This window comes from Ixodes scapularis, unplaced genomic scaffold (genome assembly GCF_016920785.2).
Source record: "Ixodes scapularis isolate PalLabHiFi unplaced genomic scaffold, ASM1692078v2 PGA_scaffold4__175_contigs__length_147842914, whole genome shotgun sequence".
NCBI lineage: Eukaryota > Metazoa > Arthropoda > Arachnida > Ixodida > Ixodidae > Ixodes > Ixodes scapularis.
Genome location: NW_024609879.1, coordinates 27,945,639 through 27,965,152, shown reverse-complemented (window position 1 = coordinate 27,965,152; position 19,514 = coordinate 27,945,639). Strand labels below are relative to the sequence as shown.

At 44.2% G+C, this 19,514-nt stretch overlaps 1 protein-coding gene across 1 annotated transcript in view; it reads left to right on the top strand.

Moving 5' to 3' along the window:
• The window catches only part of LOC120846205 (sodium/hydrogen exchanger 10-like), a 184,747-nt gene that overhangs the window by 101,002 nt on the left and 64,231 nt on the right, over positions 1 to 19,514 (top strand). The window lies entirely within an intron of this gene.

Below are 19,514 nucleotides of genomic sequence, written 5' to 3'. Positions count from 1 at the left end.
TTTGACGTAGCGGGGGGAGTGAACAAAAGAACGCCGCAAAGTTTCCTCCTCCCTGCGCACGCTCAACCTCGCAACTTTTGACGAAAAATCCCCTGCGATCCCTAGGCGGTGCACGAGAGCACGAGGCAGCGCGGGGAGGCGAGCGTTCACGCCGTTCGCTGGACGTTGTCTTTGAGCCCTCTAGCGACGACAATCCCGTCATGCCTCGCCCAGGCAAGGAGCGAGAGCAGACGACGAGAGTTCGTCTGCCACGATGCGGCATTCGCACGGTGGAACTGAAAGAAAAAGTTGGTTTTCTGCTCGAAATCAAGTCCCGCGGGCCACAAACACAAACGCGAGCTTGAATTTTAAGCTTCTGATATTTCACGGAGGGAGGAATCGACGGCCCGTGTTTTATTTTCAAAATTTGAGTCGTTTTGTAGCCGTACATACGCTTTAACCTAGCAGTGTGTAACGAAAAGCCCAGGACAACCACAGTGGCCGCGAGATCTAGCATCATTTATGTATGGGTGAAAGGTGGAACATTTTTCGACAAAGCTCCCACAGCAGAAACCTGTGACGCATTCACTCAGCGTCCAGGAAGGCTAAACATGGAGACGTTGCCCGAGACTCAAGCAAAGTCATATTTGAACGGCAGCTATCTTGCCCCGTCATACTTTGTTTTGAGAAAGCTCTCGTTCTCAATGCCCTCACCAGGGAAATAAAAAGTCTTACTATTGCTAGATCTTCCAAAGAACTAGATTTAAGCCGTATCCTTTCAGTGGGAGCTCTTGCGCGTACAGTGCCATCACTTTTCTCAGGTGTATGCTGTTTTGTAGTCAGCTGGTTTCGGAAACTTACGCCGTCTGTAGATATCTCCGACAGCCGAGTTGCTTAATTGGAAGTTATTGCAAATGTAAGTTCCACGTTGCAGCAACCAACGTTTATAGATAAACAATGGCAGCGACTGCACTCTCACTTTCCCACCCATCACGTCGAACAAAAAGGCGCTAGTTTCGGTTTGAGGTCGGTACTTCTCTACAACATCTATGGCGACAGCATCAGTCTGCGCTCGGTGCATCCGGCAATTTCGTTTGGGGCCTGTTCTCCGTGCAGCGCTCCGCGGGTGTAATACATTAGAACTCTCACAGTGCAAGTCTAGATCGCGAATCGGGAGTTCGTCACGCGCCTCACCGGCGGCCATTGCTTGACGACAGGCAATACGCTGCGCCCTGTCTAGTTCTCCCTTCGTTTCCGTCCTTTTTGTTTTGGCGTATTACACCATGAGACAATACACGCAAGTCTAAGGGAGAAACACGCACAAATTGGAAGCTTCTACGCGGTGCTCTAGGGCTAGCATTTTATGACGTGTGCGATGATTATGTCGGCAAATACTTTACTAGGGGGAATACATTCCACTCCTCTCAAATACAATAGCTACAGCGCGGACAACGTTTCTAGGCTTGGCGAGAGGCATCTATCGTCGTGGAGGTCTCGGCTACCGGGCGGTAAATATACTTCGTTTCACCTTATGTGCGAGCGAAGGCAAAGCTGGAAGCGCGAGCACGAAAGCTCGAGCGCGCGAGCTGGGAAGAAACGCAAAAAGCGCTGCTCTCGCGCTTTTAGCTTTGCCTTCGCTCGCAGATAAGGTGAACCGAAGTATAGCTCAGTGCTGCGCCAAATACTTTGCTGCGCTGTGCCGCCGTAATCTTCCCAAGGGTTGCGCGTTGCACGTGCCTCGTGCATCGACGCACCTCGCGGAGACGACACCGCCGCGGCCGCCGCGAACATCCACGTGCACATGCGCGTGGACTGACGCGGACCTCCACACCGTCAGCGGCGCTGTAGGCGTTCTGTCTAATGCAAATGAGCAGAGTGGAATGTATTCCCCCTAGTAAAGTATTTGATGTCGGGTTCTTGGAGATCAAATAGACATTCGTCAAGCGTTTGAACATCAATTTAAAAAAAAAATCGGCCGGAGCACCATTGACTGTACCGACGTCGCTTGCTTCGGTTGCTAAATAAATGCAGCGACTGAACGGCACGCTCCGAGTTTCAGTTTGTCACGGAAGCCCTCACAGCAGTTTAAAGAAAAAGCTTTCTCCATGAAGTACTATGTTGAAGCGGTTAAAACGATGCGAATGTCCCCAGTAAAGGCCTTCTAACTTATCGTTCGCTGAACTTTGATGACTCCGAAATCACGGATGACTCCACAATAACTATCGGTAGCCCTTGTCTCATTAAACACATCACAGTTAACGCCCAACAAAGTCGCCCTCGACCCTCAACCACACAACATTCAGTTAAACAAGATTGGTGTTCTAACGCGTTTAATATTCTTGCCCACAATATTAACTGTTTTTTGCGGAAACACAATAGATGTTTCAATGTAGAGAACAACCTACTAACGTAATAAAATTGAGTTTTCCCGTTTCTCCTATAGCATGCATGAGATCGTGTCAAGCGATGAGTGCCGGTGGTGCCGCTCGACCCCAGCAATACAGGCCTCTATCTGCGATCTAGGCTCCTAAGAAATCAGTGGTGCCAGTGCTATTATACATAAATCGTTTATTTGCATCTGTACACCCATACCTGCCGGATGTCGGGACGAGGCGCAAAACCGTACATCCGGCCAATATTGAAGCCGGTTTTCGGCCCAAATTGCCTCGACACTCGCCAAGAAGCAACGTTCTGTTTCGGCGACTCGTTTGTGTAATTTATTTGTTCAGTCATATTATTGGGTCCCGGGCCACTGTGTTCACCCCAAAAAAGAAATTTACTGAGGTAATTACACCTTGACGAGAAGCAGGCAGGTAGCCAGAATTTTGTCCACGGGGGAGGGAAGGGGAGGTCGCCCATGACAAAGTGCTCTGTGAGGGGGATGGGGGAGAGGAGGCCCGAGCAAAATGAAAGATTTGGGAGGGGGGCCTTATGCCCCCCCCCCTCTGGCTACGTGCCTGGCGAGAAGGGGTATTGTAGTTTTACATCTTTATAAAAAGGTGTAATGCATTATCACACGTTTTAAAAAATTTAAAATATCACACATTTTTAAAGGTGTGAGCTTTACATTTCTTTTATAAGGTCCATCGCTACATTTATTAGGGTGTTAGTTATGGGACAACCCACTTACATGTATAAAGGTGTGAAAATGTTTAATGTGTATATACCTAAAGTTAAGGCTTGGGCGAGTTGGTACATACTTCGGAATTAAAAACAGCGCGGAAAGACGAAGACCAGACAAAGAAGTGACACGGACGTACTACGTCCGTGTCACTTCTTTGTTTGGTCCTCGTCTTTCCGCTCTGTTTTTAATTCCGAAGTGTATATACCTCCAACGGAAGAAAATCTTTTTCGTGTGATTGCATCGCGTGTCGATGAAACGATCTGTCGATGACACGTCGTTCGATGAACTATTTGACCGCCAATGAGTGACGACTGCCAGTGGAATTTCGGGGAAATAATTTTGCCGGCTGCCGGGAGACACGACCCTACCCAAGAATTATCCCGGTTCTTTTTGGTTTCCCATCATTCTGAATTGTAAACCAGCTTATTAGTACCTCTTCGGATATTACAGAAAAAAAAAAAGCGATGGCAGCCGCAAAAACTCTGACAGCCCGGCTGACAGTCATGTGGGAGACTGACAGGTGCTCGTCAGTCGCCACCATGCCTTGAAAGCTACCGGTTCCAAAAAACCGGAGCGCGCAGAGAACTTGTTCTTCCACGGTCGTGGTAGACGCTATTGTCCGACGCCTCGAAGTCCGGGCGCCGAACGAAGCTTGTCGCAGAGTCAACGCACAACGGCTTCCGATAGCCGGTACTATCGCCTAAAGTCGTCGGGGAGTTGAAAGGCGTCCCCGGTGGTCTCAGTAGCGACGCCGACGGTGGCGGAAGATAAGCTCGGCCGTAGCGTACGGCACCGCCATGTTGACAAAGTTTAACTTCGCCTCGATCCGAAGCGAAGATCTCGAGCTCAAACCACGGCTCTCGCAAAGTTCGGAAACGTCACTTTGACGTCAGCGACAACTTCGGCAAACGAGGTTCCTTTTTTACACAAACTTCGGAGGGATTCTGAGCGTCAGCAGGTCGCCTGGGGGGCAATCTGCAAAGCATTAATTTTAGCTTGGCGTAGGAATGTAGGGACAAATAAGCGCTACGTCATCGGCGAAGCCGTTCAATCAACCCCAGCGCATGACTATGATGAACGCTGGCGGTATACAATTAGCGTCAGATGACATCGCCGCTTGTTCTGATAGCGAGTTAAGGAGGGGAAAGGTGTTTGTTTTCTTTATTTTTTCTCTGTCTTCCATTGAGCGGAGAGGAAAACTAGTTGTTGTTTTTGTAGGTTATCAACGTAAGGGATTTAACTCTTTGCGGTATATACCTCGCGCCCCTCACGCGCCGCACGCGCGCCTCGATGAACTTTGCTACATTCTGCCTCTCTCAAAGAAATGAGCATTCGGATGATTGACACCTCGCTCGGCGGGACGTCAGCGTCCCGAGAGTCCAATTAGCGCGTTCCGCAAACTTCGGGCACAACGTTGTGCTTGACGAGTTTAGCGACCCAGTACTGCGTCTGCTTCTTCCTCCCCGGCCTTCCTTTCCCTCGCCCTACCTTCTTGAGTTGCAACAGACAATAGATGCATTAACGTTGTTGACACCATGACGTCACATGCCATCATGACATCTCACCGCGACTCATGGGACACCGTGACGTACTCGACTGTCATTAGCCCAAGTCGAGTGCTCGGGTTCATGACAATCGACCTCTGTAAACATTCCGGTAATGGTTCGTGTTCAATCAAAGGTGAGAAAAGCCGAACTCAAACAACGTCTAAAGCTCAACCCATGCTTTAGCTTTGCCAACCCCAGCGCATGACTATGATGAACGCTGGCGGTATACAATTAGCGTCAGATGACATCGCCGCTTGTTCTAATAGCGAGTTAAGGAGGGGAAAGCTGTTTGTTTTCTTTATTTTTTCTCTGTCTTCCATTGAGCGGAGAGGAAAACTAGTGGTTGTTTTTGTAGGTTATCAACGTAAGGGATTTAAATCTTTGCGGTATATACCGAAAGTACAAAAATTGTTGCATAAACCATTTTACAAGTACACATCATTGAGGCACCCAAACATGTTTTCGTTGTTCCTAACTGTTTAAAAAAGTAGTCCCTGAGAATAGCTGCATTAAATGGACTAAATATGGCTTATTAATCTGATGATAAATAGAACTGCAAGTGTGTATGACAAGGGTACCTTAAAAGAAAAATTCTAGTGTCCTTTGAGGGACAGCCCAACGTCGGTAGCCGCTCACATTCTCGCAGTTTTGTTTAAACTTCACAGTCTTGGGGTGCAAAATAAGAGAGAAGATTACTGCTAACAAATGACACAAACATTATTGTCGAATTGGCACCCCCAACGAAGGGCGGGAGACCCCCTGAAAAAAAAAAATTTCTGGAGGAGCATCTTTAAATGAAAAAGAGGGGAGGGGCGATTTTAAACACATAGTGTTGTAAAGGTTCCTCAGCTCCGTATCTTCGACACAAAGCAGACAGCGTGATCCGCCAAAACTATTTTGTTCGCAAAATCACTCCTGCCAACAATAAAAGCCGTTTACAACTCACTGTAACGCCGAATTAGAGCGCAGCTCTTGAGGAGGAGGAGGGAAGGGTACTGGGGGTCCCGTGACCCCCCCCCCCCTGATTTTACGTGACCTTGGTGGGGTCACGTTACCCCCTCCCCGAAATCACGTGGCGGTCACGTGACCTCGGGGGGGGGGGGGGGGTCACGTGACCTGGGGGTGTCACGTGATCTCGGGGGTCACGTGACCGCCAAGGGAAATTTTTCCGATAGATTTAGCGGGGAAATTTTTCCGCTAAATTCAGCGGGGAAATTTTTCCGCTAGATTTGGCGGGGAAATTTTTTCGCTAGATTTAGTGGGGAAATTTTTCCGCTAGATTTAGCGGGGAAATGTTTCCACTAGATTTAGCGGGAAAATATTTCCGCTAGATTTAGCGGGGAAATTTTTCCGCCAGATTTAGTGGGGACATTTTTCCGCTAGATTTAGCGGGGAAATTGTTTCAGCTAGATTTAGCGGGGAAATTTTTCCGCTAGATTTAGTGGGAAAAGTTTTCTGCTAGATTTAGCGGGGAACTTTTTCCGCTAGATTTAGCGGGGAAATTTACCCATAATGCACCGCGCGGTTACGCCGACGACGACGGCGACGCCGCTCAAGCCGGAAATAGGCGCCTAAGAGTTGCGCTCTAAAAACGCATTTTCGGGGCTCTAGACGCTCGCGCGATTCTTCACGACGCTGCATCAAACAATAATTTTTGTTTCTGGATACATGGGTTGCACTGAGGGCAAACCTTTTGCAGCGTGCATTTTGCACCACCGGATTTGATTTTCCGAGCCAAGCGAAATCTCTGACCACTAGCATATATTGCGATAATGTCACGTGCAAACCAAATTAAAAAGTCTTTTTTTTTTTTTTAATGTGATGTTCTCCAAACTATACTCCGTTTCACTTTAAGTTTGAGCGTAGCAGAAGCTAAACGAGTGAGCTCCGGGCTTTCAGTGTCCAGGCATGCGCGCTACTGCTGTGCAAATGGTCAGGACGACATGCTCGCGCTTGTGGCATCGGCTGCATCTGGATTTAAAGTGGCCATGCAAAACGTTTCTGAACATTTTTTTTTTTAATTTGCATGGCTTTCGCTCGAATTAGTGACTGTGACTCTAGCAGCATGTTAAACATAAAATAAACAAGAAAGCTGGGGAATCGGTGGCCGAGTGAGCTAGCGCACACCAGCTCAGAGCACGTGGAGCGAAAGCTCGCGCTGCAGAACCCAGAATCCTGGGTTCAATCCTCACCCCTGCCCGTTTAGATCTGGATGAGCATCTGGGAGACTCGTCGCCCGTTGAGGCAGAACAAGTTCTAGGTTGTATAAACATACACTCAACCCAATTTTTTTTTTTAAACAAGAAATCTGGTGTATTTTGAACATAACAAGCGAAAGAGGTTCAGGATTTTGAGCACATTTTCCTTTCTTGATGACGTCCTTAGTCTGAGCAACCAGAAGAGAACCGTAAAGACAAGAGCGTGCAACAACCATGCGCGATCTTTCTAACCGTTGAAGGTTGAAAATTAACATTCAATTATGAAGATGTGAACGCCCCACCGATTTACTGGTGTTCCAAGCAAATATTTGAGTGAGAGTCACGTGTTCGAAAGGATCAGAAGGGATTCCTTGCGCCTTTTCAGCCAGTCCTCGCTCTAGAATTCTATGTCGTCATTATCCGACGTTCTAAACCAATGTCGGCACTGAACGTTCGTGTTTGACACTGATAGGCACGCCGTTCGAAGCAGCATTCGGTTTTGTTCGTCCCTTTGCAAGGCCCTTTTCAGCTGAAACGAAGTATAGCAAAACGGGAAGTTCAAATTATAAAGTTCTGCAGTATATACAGCAGTCTTGCGATGGTATGCGGCAGCCTAATAAAATGTTAGGGCACGCACGACTAATAAAGCACAGAGTCGTAAAATTAGGCCCCAAAGCAAGTGCACGTAAAACCAGATATAACTTCGGCCTCCCGAGACAGTATTCTACGAAATTTCGAGCTCGTACAATCCGATGTCAAAATGTGACTTAAATTAGAAATGTATTGTCTGTTCTTGTCGACATTTATGTGTAATTAGGAACATCGTTGTTCGCATTTCTACTAGAGAAATACGGACCATAACCAACCAAGGCCTGAACACTAAGGAATCCGACGTTTCAAACCCGATTTGTTTTTTTGTTTTTCATAAGGGGCGAAAAAAACAAAGTCCAATTCGTAGTTGTTTATACAGCAGGAGGTTAGTCTGCCATAACATTGTGACATCGTTACCCACTGTAGATAAGTAATTTAGCCAGTGCAGTACGACTGCTAGCCTGGGGTCTTTAACGTGCACCACACTGTAGTGATACACGACCCCACGCCGGTACGATACTCATCCAGATTGAAAGGGGCCGGGGTGGGGATTGAACCCAGGATACCTGGGTTCTGCAGCGCGAGCTTTCGCTCCACGTGCTCCGAGCTGGTGTGGGCTAGCCCACTCGGCCGCCGATCTCCCATCAGGAACGACTACTAGCACGTGGAGAGCAGCAGCTTTTTTTCTATCTACGGTGTGTCGTTTGGTTCATTCACTTTTTCTTCATCAAGTGCCCTAGCCCGCTGCAACACGCCGATGGTTAAGTGGCTGTCGACCCACTCAGCCCGACTTATTGAAACGTCGGGCCGCTAAATGTTTAGGGCTTTGTATGTGAAGGTCTGTATTCCTCAAATTTTTCACCCAACCAGACAGAGATCCGCCAAACTTGTTTACGTTTAAAACATGCATCTCTATATATTCTTTTTCGCAGTATAGCGACGGGTATGGAATTATTTAGAAGAATATCATTTATTATCGCTCTTTCTGCACATTTCGTGCATTTGCCTTCAGATGTATAACGTGAGCACACAGTTCTTTTGGCGTAGCCCGCAACCCGGTGTTTCACACTACCGAACAGCGAACAAAGAAGCACGTTCTCAGACTCAACAGAGAGCGTTTTTTCGAGTATTGTCCTCCGGTGACGGTCTCAAGCGGTTATGTGAGCTTCATGAACTCAAATTTATTGATTACAATAACAAATATTTTATTACTGCTTGAAGAAATAATATAAATAAAGGACTGATCACCCTAAGGATATACATATCGTAAGTAAATGCACCCCCAAATTATATGAATTATTCTTTTTATTTTGAAGCTGATTTAAATAACATGCGTTCCAGACGCATATTGAACTTCTCAAACATATAGAAGTCTGTTGCATCTTTTAATCGATAAAAAACAATTTTAAGTTTCTGTGGGCTGGATGAAAACAAAGTACCCAGTGCCGCGTGGCGGAGCTATGACGATTGCGCCCGCAGACTGTCAGAAAGCGACCAATTAATTGGCTGTAATGTCGAGTAGACTATAAAATACTACTTTGTTCTACTTAACAAGAACAAAAATTAAGAGGGGTGATGCTTATTTGCGAATTGAATTGACCGACATCTTCTCAAGAACAAACCTGAAATGCCAAACTACGTCGAAAATGTTCACTTCGGTACGCGCTATTTTAGGCCAGATCCGATCTGAGTACGGAGGTTACTCTTTTTGTGCTTGATTATTCGCCTGCATCATGGTGCTCAGTGAAACAATATTGGTCAGGAAAGCAAGCGTTGTGCTTTGCTCAGTTTCTATAAAAGGTAAACGAAAGGGTTTTTCCTAAAATTTTCTGACATCTTGAAAATATTATTGCTTTTGGCTCAGTTGCATCGCCATCATATATATTGTGAAATGTATTTTGTAAACTAGATTTCAGGATATATGTGGCAAGGACGTGCCCATTTTATGATTGTATGTACTGTAATTAATTTCTAAGTAGAAGAGCACAGCAGGATTCGACCTTTAATGTTACGACGCAAAGTTGTACCAATCACGCGTATTTAGGCCGAACGGAGGGGGAAAAAACACGTTAAGTCATATATGTTAATCTAGCTTTTTATTTCCTGTTTCATAGAAATTAAATAACTCAATTTATTTTTGGTACCTCAAAACAAATGTGGATTCTATGAATGGTAAAAAGCTATATAGTTACTCGTTTCACTTTTCGAATAGGCATTGTTGGCCAAGGAACGCGGAAATTATGTTCTCAGTTTAGCGGTTCAAACCGGTTCGCACCGGTTCTAACTGTTATTTTTTGCTACCCGGAACTGAACTGGAGCTCAACCGAAAGCCGTGAACGCGAACCGATAAAAATTTTGGTACGACACTCTGCTTTAAATACATTTTCAATTGGGTATTTAGCATGTTACCTTAACTACTTTTCTCGAGTATTTCGCACAACACTAGCTTGATCATACTCTGAGATTTGCATACATTTGTTCCGAGAGTTCATATCAGGTCATGTACTGAACGTCCTTGGTTCTCCGTCAGTCTCAAACGGCTCCTGAGCGAAAAGCAAAGGCTCTACAGCCGCGCAAAACAAATTAAAACCCCATCAGCGTGGTCTGAATACCGAGAATGCGCTTCGAGATGTAAGTACGAAATTAAGAAGGCTAAGCATAAGTTCTTTAATATCGACTTCTTTAATTTACTGAAAACAAACCCCAAAAAATTCTGGTCAACTATAAAACCTAAGCAAATTAGACCATCTCCCCGCATTGTTGACTCAGACGGAAATGAACTCTCCGAAAGAGAAAGCTGCGAGAGCCTCAACTCTTATTTTGGCGACGTCTTCACTGAAAAGTCTTTTCCATTACCCGACCACATCCCTCAATATACAACCATAGCCAGTAGGGACTCTATTTCTATTACCCCGCCTGGCATCGAGAAACTGATCGAGAACCTTCCCAATAATTCTGCCCCAGGCCTAAACGATATATCAACTAAACTGCTCAAATTAACCAAATCAGTTTCTAGTATTCTTTTATGTAGAATATTCCACCAGTCTATGGACTCCGGTGACATACCCCTTGACTGCAAGCGTGCTAGGGTTTGCCCAATATATAAAAGCGGTGACAAAGACTGCCCCAACAATTATAGGCCTTTTTCTCTCACTTGTGTTGCAAGTAAGTTGATGGAGCATATCATTTACTCAAATATTATTAACTACATGGCTGATAATGGTCTACTCTTTGTAAACCAGCATGGTTTCCGGCGGTCTCTGTCCTGTGACACGAAACTTTTCGAATTCGTAACAGACATTCATTAAAACCTACATCTTCGTGCAGAAACGCATGCTATTTTTATAGATTTCTCCAAAGCGTTCGACAAGGTTCCTCACCAACGTTTATTATTAAAACTACGATCGCTTCAAATTGATGAAACTCTGATTAATTGGACAGCTAACTTCCTCTCAAACCGAACACAATATGTCACCCTTAACAATAGTTGCTCGTCATCTATAGTGGTCACATCTGGAGTACCTCAGGGAACCGTGCTGGGTCCTTTGTTATTTCTCATTTATGTGAATGATTTACCTTCGCTAATTAAGTCTTCAATTAGGTTGTATGCTGACGACTGTGTTGTGTATTCTAAAGTAACCAATCGCTCTGACTGTGCGCAGCTTCAAGCTGATCTATGTGCTATTGAATCTTGGTGTGAAAGGTGGCAGATGCAAATCAATGTAAATGAAACCAAACAAATGACCTTTACTACGAAACATAACACAATAAACTTTCAATACTCCCTTTCCGGTAATACGATAAAAAATGTACCAACTTACAAGTATCTCGGTGTTAACTTAACAAGCAACCTTTCATGGGAAAATCATATAACCCATATTATTAACAAAGCTAACCAGACTCTCGGCTTTCTGTGACGCAATCTCACCCTTGCCTCCAAGGAAACTAAATTATTAGCATACACCTCACTTGTCCGTCCCCAGTTAGAGTACACCTCATCTGTCTGGAATCCCCATCAGTTATTTTTAGAAGATATGTTAGAAGCAGTCCAAAACCGCGCAGCACAATTTATTCATCGAAATTATACCTTCCCTACTAGTATCACCACTCTTAAAGCTCAACTTGGTCTACCCTCTCGCAAAACGCGTAGGACGGTATCTGCCTTAACTATTCTTCATAAATTTTATTACCATCTTCCTTTCCAGAAAACTTTGTACTGTATACCCGCTCCTCATATCTCCCGTCGCTTAGATAATTCCTGCAAACTATTTTTATCCACTCCCAGGACCAATACCTTTAAATTTTCTCCCTTGCAGCTTTCCGTTACCAATTGGAATAAACTGCCAGATCCAATAGTAACCATACCGGACACTTTAAAATTTAGAGAAGCACTTGCCACCTTTTACGGCGCGTAACTGACGTTTTTGCTATGTTTTGTTTGTTTTTCTTGTTTGTACCGTGTACTAAATCTTGTAAATACTGCCCGCCTCCTTATGTAAAGCCCCATGTGGGCATTTAAGGGATAAATAAATGAAACGAAATTCATTAGACACAAGGCCTGCATCGGCGCTCGGCGTGAACTCGGATCTAATCAGAAACTGCGCGTCCGAGCAATGGCGACTGCCAATGTTGCTCGATGGGCTTTCAAAAAGTTACTATCGTGTTGCTACCTGAAACGTCCTTTGTCTAGCGCTAGAAACCTTTAGGAATTTCTTCACAAACTCTCCATTCCTCTCGACCCTGTCATTTCCACCCAGTCATCTAGACTCTGACCGAATGTATGTGTAGGTCACGCGAAGTAAATTTTCCCGCTCAATCTAGTGGGTGAAACTGAATTTGCCTATAGGTCACGTGACCCCATGTCAAGTGACGTCAATGTTTCGGCTAATTTTTGCGGTGGAAGTGCATTTGTGTATAGGTCACACGACATAAAATTATGTGACGGTAGTTTTCCCGCTAAATTTAGCGAGGAAACCGAGTCGGTCTTGAGGACGCGTGACGTCAATTCTTTTTGCTAAATCTTGCGGGAAGACCGAGCTATCGCAAAGCTCACGTGATCATGTCACGTGACGTCAATTTATCCACTACATTTAGTGGGGAAACTGAATTTCTGTAGTGATGTGACGTGAAGCCATGTGACGTAATTGTTCGCACTAAATTTAGCGATAAAGTTTGCGCTTGCGCTTTAGAGGTTTCACTTCAGCTGAAAACCTAGTCTATAAACGTTTCAAGTTAAAAACAAGCCGAGCGCTCTTGAAAACGATCTGGTAACCGACCACGCGACAGCGGAGGAGGCTACAGCGGGAGAGACGACGGCCAGCGTCGCATCTGCTGCTGAAACGTTTGAGCCCCACCGAGGAAAACAACCGATGACAGCTGAACCCGTGATAACTGACAAGGCTACGGTGGGCACGCCAACAAACGGGGCCTTCCTCGCCCGGTGGGAGGTTAGCACGGCCACGTCTCCAGCGGGGGCAGCCAGGCCAGTGCACGACTTCGCAGCCTGGCCGCGATGACGGCCTTTCCGGGGGGCCCCAGGAAAGAAGAGGGAGCCCTCAGACAAAACCCGAGTTTCGCAGGGGCCCCCGAAGATTAGCAAGCGTCCTTATTTCCCCTTTTCAACTGGTTTACGCAGTGAACCAACACCTACTACATAAAGAAGTCGTAGTGCTGATGCCGATGTCGTCATAAGTGAAGGGCAACGCTGGCCACAGATTGGGCACGACGTTTACGTCAACGTTCGGCTCAGACGTGACTCGAAGCCGACTGCTGACGAAACATTCGTTTCCAATCTGTGTCTAGTTGCGACCTTCACTGGTGACACAAAAAAACGTCGCAACTACGGCCTTGTGTTCTAGGTGTTTTTGGGTGAGGTCCTTTTTCGCGTCCCCCCTTCGCCATGCTTCTCAGCTGACGAACGCGTTCAGTGTTCACTCGCATTTTTTTATTGCCGTCTTCGAATTCAATTTTCACTTGCTTACTTTTTATCGTCCAGTGCTTGGTTTTTCACGCGCCTAATTTTTTATTTCCCGAATGACAGGAGTATGCCTTTATCATGTCATGAACCACAGCAAGTATTTACTGCCAAACTAAGTCGAACAAGAGCTTACCGCTGACTCAGCGATTCCCTTTTCTCTGCTTCATCCGAATATTCAATACACACGAAACAAGTTTGATGCGTTCGGTATTTTTCTATAAGATTTTGTTTTTTTCTTTTGGTCTGCTGATGTTCACTGAGACATGGCGCCGTTCTGATGAGGACATTGATAGCTTGGTTGACTTCAGGATTTATACGAGGGCGATTCAATAAATAAGGTGAATTTTTTGTATAATGACTTTAAATACAGATAGAAGCTTACTCTTTTTTGCTATGTAGTCTCCTAGCACTGTCACACACTTTTCCCATCTGTGCACAAGCTTCCGTATTCCCTCAGCCTAAAAATCTTTAGATTGATTTCTCAGCCAGTCGCTCACACCACTTTTGGCTTCATCGTCACTTTCAAACTTCGTGCCTCTCGTGAACGCTTTCAAGGGACCAAACAGGTAAAAGTCTTAGAAGAGGGGGTAGGAACGCCAACCAAAAATAAAAAGGAGCCCAACGTTTCGAAACCTTCTTGGTTTCTTCTTCAGGGGCGAGTATGTGCGCGAGGAGCAAGTGGCTTTCTTTTACGGCGGTGGACGTGATGATTTCGCGATCGTAATATGGCTGAGCCCGCTGTCGTAAGCGGATGGTAAAGCGCCAAGACAAAGATTCATGTTTTGCGGTGTGGTTTGGATGTGCCATGACTCGACGAAGAGCCGATCAGTAAGCATTTTTCCTAACCTTGACCTTTGATGTACCGGCATTACTAAGTTTAGAACGCTTACGAATGATTTTGAAAGATTGACTATTTTGAGTGTGAAGTCTGCAATCGCTTTGATCTGTCGCGACACAAACGGATATATTGACCGATTTTTCGAATTTCTTGACATTTTTTTTATTGGTGCGAGTAATGTTTTATGTTTTTCTTTTAATTTTGATTGGGTAGTGACTTCATTAGAGACATAAAGACATCGTCACCCTGAGAGTGTGTGTTTTCCCTACTGTGTCAGTCCCACTTTTTTTTTATAAAATTAGATATGTGAGCTAACTCGGACAAACGATGTCGATGCAACGTAGCCGGACCTGTCTATAGCAAATATTGGCGAGTCATTTGTGAACGCGTATGGGATTGGGGCAAAAATCAGTGAACACCTTTTCTTTTATTTGTTTCCTAATTTCAAAGACATGGCAAGGAAAACGGCTTAGCTTTATCCCTGCTAACACTTTGCTCTGCACGCCTCCTCTGTCAGGAAGAACAAGTGCAACTTAGACTGGAGAGCGCTTCTTTGTTGCGACTCGGCAGACAAGGCGTATATGCTTATTCAGACCTTTTCTGAAGTGTGTAATCACTGTTTTCCGTGTAAAATGCGTGTAGCGGATAGGAAGTGACGAAAACCGTAGGTTACACCCGAAATAATGAAAATGTTGAATCGTAGGGATGTGCTCTATAACACATTTCCCCAAGCTATTCGTGTTTTCAGCTCGGTAACTACTTTAAGGAAATTCCGTTTCCTTCCCGAGCTCCCCAAATCTTCCCGTTTATGTACATAATTAAGGTATACAGAGGTGCATTTTCGAATAGATATATGCTGTTGTCTGATCAAGACGTACATTTTCAAACGCCGAAAGCTTAGCTTATTCGTCCGAGAACGAAATATTTTAAGAACTTCTTCGGGCGGCGTATGAACAATGCGCAAACCATAATTTGTTTCTTCATGTGAAAATGAGTTTAGAGACTTGAACGTTCTCTGCGAATATAAAAATAAAAAAACCAAGTAAAGAGCGCCTAGAACACATGCTTCAAACGGATGATAGAGCATAAGCTATGTGCAGAAGCTATACAGGTTGATTAAGCCTCGGTCCCAATATCACAAGCTTAACGCGCTCATGATACATGATGAGAGCAAAACTTACACGGTGTGTTACGAGCTAAAGCACGTACAGGCTAGAGACCGGGTTTTGGTTGTATGGATGACGATGTTTGATGAGACATGTTTTCATGGTAGCGTCGGATGGTAAGTCCCATCCTGTCTCCACCGAGCGAGTTCGCGGGTTCCCCTTATATAGTCACGGTGACGTGACGACGTTGCGTCACCGGCGGTGTCCTGGCGTAATTGGCGGTGGCTGTTGGTTTCCATGAAGATGAGGTCCAACTGTTGGAGAACGTCCCTGTAAGCGCCGGGATTCGGGCACGTTCTCCTCGGGGTAGACAAGTAGCAGGGGTTAGATAACACGGGTGATAACCACTGTACTTAGTTGATAGCGCTCACTCTGCCAATCTGTGGGACCTAGTGAATATAATTTTAGACAGTGCTTTCCTGCTGTCTTCAAACGACTTGGAAGTAATATCTGCCTCGGAACATTTTAGAAATAGTAAAAGTAACGACGTGCACGGCATTTATATTAAGCCAGCAAATCACGCCATTAGTTCGAATGTTGCTATTTTCCCATACATTTAGAACGGCCTTTTCGAATAGGGTGTTTCCTAATATAATGCAACTGTCTAAGGTGTACGTCCTTTTCAAGACAAGGTATATATTTACATAGCAAACTCCAGTACTGTGCATGTGTTACAACTGTAATATAAAAAGTTTAAAACACACACACACACACATATATATATATATATATATATATATATATATATATATATATATATATATATATATATATCGAAGTAAAAGTTACGGTGACAAGCAACAGAGAGCAGAAGTTTAATAAACAGTTTCGCCGAGAGACTCGGCTTTGTCAGGAGGTAACTTACGAGTGAGGGCATATTGTTGCGGTAAAGTGCAGAACTAGCGTAAGCAACGTGTGCATAGCAACGTGTATATATATATATATATATATATATATATATATATATATATATATATATAAACGAATATGTGCAGATGAATGAACCGTACTTAATCCAATGAATTAAAGAATCCAAGTTTTCAGGAACCCGCCGAAAGCCAAAAATTGGCGGAGCCAGGATTTGAACTCTGGGCCTCCCAATGTCCGGTCGGGTGTGGTGGTTTGCACACCCGACCGGACATTGGGAGGCCCAGAGTTCAAATCCTGGCTCCGCCAATTTTTGGCTTTCGGCGGGTTCCTGAAAACTTGGATTCTTTAATTCATTGGATTAAGTACGGTTCATTCATCTGCACATATTCGTTTATATCCCCCTCGGAGACCACGTACGATGACGTGAAGTGCCCGTGTTGTATATATATATATATATATATATATATATATATATATATATATATATATATATATATATACGATTGTGCTCATTTAAAAAAGAAGCTCCGATATTACCTTTTATCAATTTGGTTTTCTGAAGTGGTACTCGAAAAGTTCGCGCTGCTAAAAGAAAACAAAAGCTATATTCAGCAGCATCAAAAACAAACTGATAACATTATGAATCTTTATTTATTTTACGTCAGCGTTCAATCTCCTTCGCCATTAAACCTTATTATAAAAACTAAGACTCTGTGCCGTCCGGGTGTAGTTTTGAAGCTAATCGAAAGCTATCTACTATATCTTCATTAATATCGCATATTTTAGGGAAAAACCTGAGACTGAGGTATTGACAGACGACCACAAAAAAGAGAAGGAGAACGTCTCAAACACCAGCTAAACCTTTATTGAGAAAAGAACACTTTATATAGGCTTGAAAAAAGAAGGAAGAAAAGGGAACCCTTCCTCACATAACCTCTCTCCACAAAAGACAAGACACCTTCTCTCTCCACAAAAGACACGACACCGGACCTCTAACAATGGGGTCAAACCAACAAAAGAACTGACAGCACCGAAGATGACTCATCATTAAAAAGCAACACGCTGGGAAAACTGCAGATTGCACTGGACCTTTCACTGAGACTACACAAAAAAAATAATGTTAACAATACCATTAAAGATTTAGAAATCGCTTCCATTCCGCATCTAAATCCAAAGATGGCTTGTTCACTGCATTCCCATGCTTCGTTATTGCGATTGACTCCTTCAGCAGGCGCTTGTGGTCGTTTCTTTCTGTTACAATTGCGATTGTCGAGTTCCATAATGGCACGCAATTCTTCCATTCCTGAATATGCTTGAATACCTCGGAATATGTATCCTTGTTTTCGACACATTGTTTATGTTCGCCTCGTCTATTATTAAGACAACGCTTCGTTTCACCTACATAGCACAAACCACTATCAAAGGGGACCTTTTATACTACACCTGAAACACAGGCACCACACTTTTTCCTCTGATTTTTTAATCAACCTTTCTGGGCAGAAGCGAAAGGAGTCAACCGTTTCAAACTAATCTCTGTGCTAGACGTCATGCGTAAACCAAACTTATCAGCGACTGATTTTAGGTTGTTTGAAACCTCATGGAGGAACGGTGTGACTACAAACTGGTTTGTGCTCTGGCATTTTCCGAATTTTTTATGCTTTGCGACAGGGTACGAAAGCTGGTTAGAAATAAATTCTAGAGGATATTTTCCATCAATAAGCCGGGAAAACACAACGTGAATAGACTTCATAATAGTGCCAACATGACTTTTTAACCGCGTTGTTTATTCATTCATTAATATGTTGAGAATGAAAGCGAACCCTCAAACAGGCGCCTAACTTAAGGCAGATTTTCTGCAAAGGAGTATTCTTGTGCCTTCTTTCCATTTTTTAATGAATGATATAGTTTGGATATTAACGTCAACTGCGTATTATATGGAGATGAAAATAGCACAATTTTTTACGATGGGACACTCAGCTCATACAGAAAGGGAAACCAATTTTTAGACAGCTTATATACTTGGACAATCTCAAACTCATTAGCAAGAAATGTCGCAAAAACCGAGGTCGTATTTTCCGACCAATAAATACGCGCTTGCGCCTACAGTGGCCAGCCTCTTTTGGTTCGCGCAATGTTGAAATCGTGAAAAATGAGGTTCATGTCGTAACCTTTAATATGGTTACGACATGTAGCTATGACGATGAGGCTGTCAAAAGTTCTGGGCTTTTCTATAAAAACCGTCACATAATTCCAACCTCTGTAAATTTACTTATATGCAGTACTCCGTTTTACTTTGTTACTTATAATTGTTTCTTGTTGTGGGTGACCACTACGAAAATTCATTGTGACGGGCTTTTTGTACTGTGAAATAGGCACTTCGAATCATGCGTAATCTGGCGTGTAATCATCCAAAGAAATTGCTGTTCAAACACCTTGCTATATCGAGAAAAAAGTATTGCAACTATAAGCTCCTTATATTATGAGGTTCTTACAAAGTTCCAAGAGCTTATATTATTTGATATCCTGCTTGGAGTCCCATGTCTCAGCATATGGCGCCTGTAAGTCCTGGACTTGGTATGTACCCCGCTCAAGGACCAATAGACCGATCTCACCAAGCGTTCCCTTACAAAAATCTGTATGGACACTCCTAGGACGTTCTATAGAGCAGCGTCCATAGGCAGGACACAAGGCATCTATAGGGAGACCACACATGCTTTTGCCTCTATGTAGTCGTCCTATGGCTGCCGTATAGAATATTGGCCAACGGACGTTCTATGGACGTCCTATTCTATTGACCATGTGAGGTCATCCTATACCCTCTCTGGGGTAAGACACCACATAGAGTCCACACAGACTCTATAAGGTGTCTACACAGGAACTATACGGAGTCTATAGGGTGCCCGCAGAAAACCTATACGAGGTCTACATGAAGTCTGCCGAAAAGCCACATAGGGTCTACATAGAATATTGGCCAACGGACGTTCTATGGACGTCCTATTCTATTGACCATGTGAGGTCATCCTATACCCTCTCTGTGGTAAGACACCACATAGAGTCCACACCGACTCTATAAGGTGTCTACACAGGAACTATACGGAGTCTATAGGGTGCCCGCAGAAAACCTATACGAGGTCTACATGAAGTCTGCCGAAAAGCCACATAGGGTCTACAAAGAATCTAAACAGGGTCTACAAGGAGTACCTATGGGGTCCACAGGGAAGCCA